The sequence below is a fragment of the Salvia hispanica genome, chromosome 4 (assembly GCF_029641045.1).
Source record: "Salvia hispanica isolate PSC_SH4W2 chromosome 4, Shi_PSC_v1, whole genome shotgun sequence".
NCBI classification, from domain to species: domain Eukaryota; kingdom Viridiplantae; phylum Streptophyta; class Magnoliopsida; order Lamiales; family Lamiaceae; genus Salvia; species Salvia hispanica.
Window position 1 is genome coordinate 40,858,978 of NC_142695.1, and position 8,022 is coordinate 40,866,999.

General features: G+C 32.7%; 1 pseudogene; it reads left to right on the forward strand.

The window, feature by feature from the left end:
* Window positions 1–6,480: 6,480 nt before the first annotated feature.
* LOC148928654 (agglutinin-2-like) lies at window positions 6,481–7,440 on the forward strand (annotated as a pseudogene).
* The last annotated feature ends 582 nt before the right edge of the window (window positions 7,441–8,022 follow it).

Genomic DNA, 8,022 nt, shown 5'->3' on the forward strand with positions numbered 1-8,022 from the left:
GCCAGTCAAAATAACCCCCCATTTTCTCATCAATTAACAATCATTCCATGGTGCGACGAAAGTGTGGCCACACTTTTCGCCCACGAGACCGGCCGACTAGCAAGGACGGCTCTCGATCCCATTGTGTACACAGCCTGGTAGGGCTTGCGGCCCATACTCAGACCTGAATTCGTATAAGCATATCCAACAATCACATTTAAACAAACATAGGCATGGCATAACAGTTAAACCACCCTTATAACACCAATCAATATTTTTTTGACAAAATAAAAGAGAGTTTTAAGAGTAAAGCCCACCTCGATTGCTTAGTTTTCAAGTAGTTTCGCTTTTCCGTTATCCGGCTTCGCAACCAAAGTTTCACCTTTTAATCACATAGGCACATATCACAAATTAGGTTCAATACTACTCTTACTCATGCATGTCTCATTACTTTTCCCTCTTCCCAACGATTCATCCTATCATTACTAATTAATCGAGATCATGTTCATCGCACAAGATTATTTAACCATCAAACACACACTACACAACACAACAACACACACACACACACACGGTGCACACACACACACGCCACACACACATACACATGTCCCCACGTCCCTTTTTATCCCTCTTTCACTCAACTAAGATGCATGAGGGTTCAAGAAGACCGATTAATCGGTTGGAAGAAGAAAAAGAAGAGGTAGAAGAAGAACAAACATAACTCTTAAACAAAAATACCTCTTTAGCGAAAAACAATCGGTAGAAAACAAGTATTAGCCTTGATTCTTCAAAGTTCTTGGATTAAACTTCAATTTCTCCTCAAAGGATGAAGGATTAATGGAGTAATGTAGAAGAAAATTGAGAGAGTGTGTGTGAGGGAGAGGGCCGAAAATATGGGGGCTAGGGTTGGGGTTTTGGTTCTTATTTATAGAGTTCCACAAGATCTTTAGGTAATTAGAATAGAATATTTGGTAAGATCTCATTCTCCCAATTAAATAAATAAATAAAATAATATTGTGAAGTAGAGAAGAAGAATTAACAAAAATAGGCTAGGCATCTAGCATGGTATTTTCGAAAATTAGGCCTTCCAAAAAGCCAAGATTTTGTTTTGGTATTTTTCCATATAGAATAAAATATCATGAAGCAAAATAAAAATAAGGAAAATCCTCCATGAAGCAAGGTAAGGGGCGATTTCTATGCCTTTTAAATAAGGCATGGATTTCTTGAATATTGACTAAAATAAAGTAAGGCAAGATCTCTTGAAGTATGGAAAGATTTGGTAGAATAATTAAGTTCTAGGTATGGAAGGAAATCAAGTAAGGAATCAAATAAAATAAAACAATTCCTTCCTTCCCAATTATAGTGATTTTCGAAAATCACTAGAAGAATAAGGAGGCTCGATTTTTCCATCTCTAAACAAGGAAATAATTGGCTCTTGGAATTTAATTTGGATAAATATCCCAAGGATTAAATAAATTCCGAAAAAATAGAAATTCTTTCTCCAAGGGGTCTAGGGTTCGAAAATTTACAAGAATTAGGGTGATAAGTATTTATGGAAATTTTCTCTAATATTCTCACTCACCCATAAACAATTAAATTGCCACATAGTCTCATAACTTAATATATCACATGCCACACCATTAAATTAAATTGGTTTGACTTTTCAAACTTTCAACACATACCCTAACTCAAATCGACCATATCAACTCATGAAATAAAAGCATTCACGACTCCACGTCATCAAATAATTAATTCTAGGGCTTTAATTTAGTGTTCTAAATTCCGGGATGTTACAACTATGTTGATATAAACAAACATTCACGAATATTATCATATGATAACATAAAGACGATATTACCGATATTTTATCTACTATTTATTTAGATTAGTAAGATTTAATCCCATCCACTCATTTAAAATCTAAGGGTGGAGATTTGGTCTTGATTTTAGATTAGGGTGCTATGAGCATTAGAATATGACCCCATATACCCATGTTTATATATAACGTATTGGAATAGACTTTTATCATAATTTATATTTGAACTAACATTTATTTATTTTATTTATGAAAATCCGAAATATTTCATATATAATCTTATATAACGTATTGGAATAGACTTTTATCATAATTTATGTTTGAACTAACATTTATTTAATTTATTTATGAAAATCAGAAATATTTCATATATAATCTACTGTATTTAGTAGTTTATATGTATATATTGCGTGACTCTACATTAAGTCATTAATATACTACTCCGTCCAAAAAAAAAACCATCTTATGGACAACATGGATTTTAATGAGAAATTTGATAGAGTAAGAGAAATATGGAAAAAAAAAGTAGGTAAAGTAAGAGAGATATGGAGAAAACTGAAAAACTAGATAAAGTATGGAAGAGAGGTGATAAAGTAGGAAAAGTATGAGAGAAAAATTTTCCACTTATAGAAATAAGACTATTTTTTTTGGACATCTCAAAATGGTAAAATGAGACTGTTTTTCATGGACGGAGGGAGTAATCTATACTTTTTTATCTATTTAATACTTTATCTTTCTATTACGTGACCCTTCATTTATATTTTATACTCCCTCTGTCCCACGTTATTTGATGCATTTCTTTTTGGCACGAGATTTAAGAAAGTTGTGTTTTGTGTGTTAAATAAAGTAGATGAGGGAATAAAGTAAGAGAACGAAGAGAGAGTAAAGTATAAGAATGAATAAAGTAGGTGTGATTAGATGTTTTGTTTTTAGCCAAAAAGAGAAATGAGGACAACCCAAAAAGGAATACGACTCAAGTAACTTGGGAAGAAGGGAGTATAATACCATATTATAACTAATATACTCCTTCTGTCCTAATAAATATGAAATGTTTGCTTTTCGGCAAATGATTTTATACAGTGTTGTTTTTTGAGTTAACGAATAGAGAATAAAGTAAGAAAAAATAAGAAAAAGTAGAGATAAAGTTATTTCTACTTTAAAAAATGTTTCATTTTTAATGGAATAATCTAAAAAAAAATATTTTATTTTTAATATGACATAGAGAGTATTACTCCCTCCGTCCCATTGAAGATGGCCCACTTTCCTTTTTGGTTTGTCCCAATCAAGATGACTCATTACTTAAAATGGAAACACATTTATCTCTATTTTATTCTCTCTCTTACTTTACTCTCTCCTCTTACCACACAAAATATAACTACATAAAATCCCGTGCCGCCCAAAGAAGGGGTCATCTTCCTTGGGACGGAGGAAGTACTATCTTACTAATTTGTATTGAGCAAAAAGTCAATGTTATAGGTATATCATATGGCAATGATATGTACCAACAATAATTTTTTGAATTTTGACAAATAGAATTACACTAAATACATTCATTTTCCTTATAAAAATTGTATTATTACTAAATTTGAAAACTATTCACAAATTTAGTACTCCTTCCGTCTCAGAGAAGTTGGCATACTTTCCTTTTTAGTTTGTCCCACAAAAGATGTCACATTTCCCTTTTTGAAAAAAGTTTCCTCGCACATGAATATAAAAATTATATTTTCTCTCTCCATTTAACACACAAAACAAAACCTCCTAAAATCCCGTGCCATTCTCAAAGTATGCCAACTTCTCTGGGACGGAGGGAGTAGTTACTATATACTCCCTCCGTTCCACAAAGGATGTTACACTTTTCTTTTTAGTTTGTCTCACAAAAGATGTCACATTTCCCTTTTTTGGAAAAAGTTATCTTTCACATGAATATAAAAGTTATATATTCTCTCTCCATTTAACACACAAAACAAAACCTCTTAAAATCTCATACTGTCCCACAAGTGTGACATCTTTTGTGGGACGGAGGGAATATAATATAACAAACATATATATACAACTTCTTCCGTGACCAAAATTGTTCCACTATGAATACAAATTGTTTCATCCTTTTATGTTGCCAACAAGAAGATGAATTCAATAAAATAAAATAGATATAACAAGTGTCTTATTATAATTTGTTTTAGAGTTTTTTGATGGTATGTTGATGAGAATTTAATATAATAAAATAAAATAGATGTATTAACTACATTAATATTCATTCTTTTATATTATTCTCATTTCACTTAACATCTAATTGTACCATTACATATTTAGTTAAAGAAAAAAATTGTTTTACTATATTGCTACAGTATTTTAGAATTTAATGTTAGTAGAATTTTGTTTAGGGAAAACTAGAGTTTAATTTGGTCTGACTTTCCATCGTGGGTGGAAACTGCAATAGATTGAAATACATGATACTACACAACATGATTTATCATGAAACACATTCTTTATTACGTGTATAGATGTAATTGATTAGTCGGAATGCTTGAGTAGCGAGTACAAATTGTGAGTGAGAACTGTGAGAGAGGGCATTTGCCCCTCTGCCAACGCACTAGATCCACCCATGAATTTGCGTTGGTAGATGAGTTGGGAGTTGGGACTTCATGACGTGAATAAGTTAAAGCAATTAAATATTAAAATTTATAGTGGGTGATTCGGACGTCATGACATTTCAATAAATTACAGAAATTAAAAATTAAAATTGACATGGTGAAGTTGGAACTTCTTAACATTTGAATAAATTAACGGCAAAACACATTCTCAGATCCTTATACTTTAATCAAAATATTCGTTAGGTCCTCGTACAATTTTTTCGTTTTAATAGATCATTATACCTTTCTCATAAATTTCATCACATCCCCATACAATTTTTTCGTTTTAGTAGGTCCTTAAACTTTGATTATAACTTTTATTAGGTCATTATACAATTTTTTATTTTAAAATATTCTTTTATTTTTATCTTAGATAATAATTATATTTAATTAAATTTAATGAACCTTTTAATTTAATTATTTAACTTATCTTATGATTATAAATATTCAGGGAAAGAGTTGTGATCAATGTCGAACCAATTTTAAAGACCAAACTAGAGACCAAATCTGGGTCATTAGATCTAGTTTTTTTGATGAGATGTGCTGCTGTGAAAATTTTTTCTACTTCATTACTAGCCCATTTTACTTCATTATATAGGTTTATTACTTCATTATGTACGTAATACCTTGAAACTACAACATGTTTTTACTTGCTTCCAATAGATTTTGAAATGATTCAACATATGGTTCATTCAAATTCATTGACGTGAGTTTTTGCTTGATTAACATTTAAAAATACAATTTATTCAAGTGAGTTTATTACTTCATTCAGAAACGTTATTACTTCATTGGATAAGATTTTTACTTCATTCCCGTAGGACTTCAAATGCTTCTACACATACTTCATTCCAATAATTTATTACATTATTCCATGTGTTTATTAAACCATATTAGCGTCATGGCGTTGGTGATAGATATTGTAGAGAGAAAGAACGGCACGCGACGGCGAAACCACATTTACGTACAGGAATGAAGTAAAAACCTACTGAAATGAAGTAAAAACCTACTAGAATGAAGTAATATATTCTGGAACGAAGTTAAATCTTCGTAACATGTTAGTATGACTTATTTACCTTCGGATGAATTAAAATAGGTTCGTGATGAAGGCGGAAATAATTTATAAATTTCTGTATCTTATCCATAAAAAACTAGATCTAAAAGCCCTAATTTGATAGGGTTCGGTGGTTCGGTCTTTAAGAGTGGATTTGTGGATAATGGGACTCTTAAGGGAAATGTATCTTTCAATATAAATATAAATAATCAATTGATAATTTGGATAGTTATTCTAAAAAAAAACTTCGATTTTAATCTTCAATCATCACGGTTAATCTTTTTATTATTCTTTACAACTTATTGAGATTATTGGATAACATAATGATATTATCTTTATAGACTATGCTAGTTAAATAATGGAATATTAAAAAGTTCATTAAGTTTAATTAAATTTAGTTATTATCCATAATAAATGTAAAAAAGTCTCTAAAATAAAAGATTGTACAAGGATCTAATGAAAGTTATGATCAAAGTATAAGGACCTACTAAAACGAAAATTTATACGAGGATCTAATAAAAATATTGTGAAAAGTATAAGGACCTATTAAAACGAAAAAATTGTACAAAGACCTAATAAACATTTTGACTAAAGTATAAGGACCTAGGAATGTGTTTTACCTGAATTAACGCATTTAAATTTGACATGCATGACATAGGGGATTACAAATTTACAATAGTAATATAGATGGTTGACTGTGATGACAGATTTGCATATATCTCGTGGAATGATTTTATATTGATCCAAATAATTAGTGTAAGATATTATATATATTTACAAAATGAATTTTTTTTATACTGACCGAATTTTTAACGCACGATAGTAATTCTATGCAAAAAATAAAAATTACTCCTCTATTTGACACAGGGAGTCCAATTTGGTGGGCTGTACGTAGTTGTACAAATAATATAGTTGTAATTTTTTAAAAAAAACTTTATAACTGGACTACTATAAATAGAAGCTCGAGAAGGCACTAGCATCCACCAAATCCAAAGCAAAAACTAAATAAAACCATGGCAAAGCTTTTCCAAACCCTAATTCCAGTGCTTCCCTACATAGCCTTGCTTCTTGCCACCGCCAATACGGCATGGTCGCAGTGGACCTCCTTCCAATATGATTTCAATGGCGGCCCGGAGCCAACTGACCTACTGTTACAAGGCGACGCCCACTTCCCATCCGACTCCACCTCACTCCGTTTGATCAATACTGACGACTCAGGCAACCCGTTAATGCACCGTGCTGGCCGAGCCGTGTAATCCAAGCCCATCCAATTTTGGCAACAAGGAGCGCAGGTCGATTTCGAAACCACCGTAAGATTCATCATCAACCCCAAAAGCGGCGACACAAACCCAGCCGATGGCTTCACCTTCTTCATCCAGCCCGTTGGCTCCCCAGTCGGTTACACCGGCGCCAGCTTTGGAGTCTTTGACAGATCTGGTCAAAATCCGTCCGTGTTCGCGGTGGAATTCGACATCTTCGTCACAAATCCGAGTAATCGTCATGTTGGGATTGACATTGGATCAAATGTTTCCAAAAACGTAATCTACGTTGGCAACACAATTCTTAGGAATGGGGTGATTGCCCGCATCAACTACCGGCAAGCTTCCAAATTGATCAGCGTTCAAGTCATAACAGGCTAGGAAACTTTTGAGGTGAGCTATGTGTTTGACTTGAGCACCATTCTCCCTCAGCAGGTTGAGGTCGGAATCTCCGCCTCCACCGGATCCCAAGTCGCCGTCTTTGACGCCTTTGCTTGGTATTTCACTTCAACTCTGGTGAATACCGGTGCCAACCGCGAATTGGAGGATGCCCACATTCGCCAGTATGTGTGATTTTCATGGTAGTACTATTTGAGCTAAATAAGGACGTTAAGTCCAAAAATAAGGCTATTGACCATCTTGTTGCTGCATTATGTTTTATGTATCACTTTGTCACCATGAGATGAGATGGGAATGGAATTAGTTTGTGTTTTTAAGTCACGAATGCATGTGTATTCCGCCGCTTAAATATGCATTCATTCTCTCTAAGACTTTTACTAATATAAAACAGTTTTAAGGCCTCTCCAACAATTTACACAAAACTGAAACCCATTTCTTAGTATAGTAGTGTTACTTTAAAAATTAATTTTACACTAATCATTTATACCAAACACAATATCCAAAAGAATATTATATATACACCTATATTTTACCTCATAAATTTTTCGGTACACAGCCATATTTGTTGTTCCATAAAAAAAAACCCAAAAGAGTTTCGTGTTGTTCAATAGGAAAACTGATCAAAAATAAGTTTTGATTTGCCTTATGATTGAAGAAGTTTTCTTAAAATTTTTTTGAGATTTAATGTATGATTAGAATTAATCAAATGGTCAGGGGGATCGATCTCTGCCTTTGGGTATGAAGCAGTTTTAAATTCTTAGGTCACCTGTCCCACCCATTGAGGTGCATAAAAATCAGCACGGGGAACAGTCATTGGACTCGCCGATGGATATCCTTGGTAACTACCCAAAAAAAAATGGTCTAAACAACTTGATTTTGTTTTGA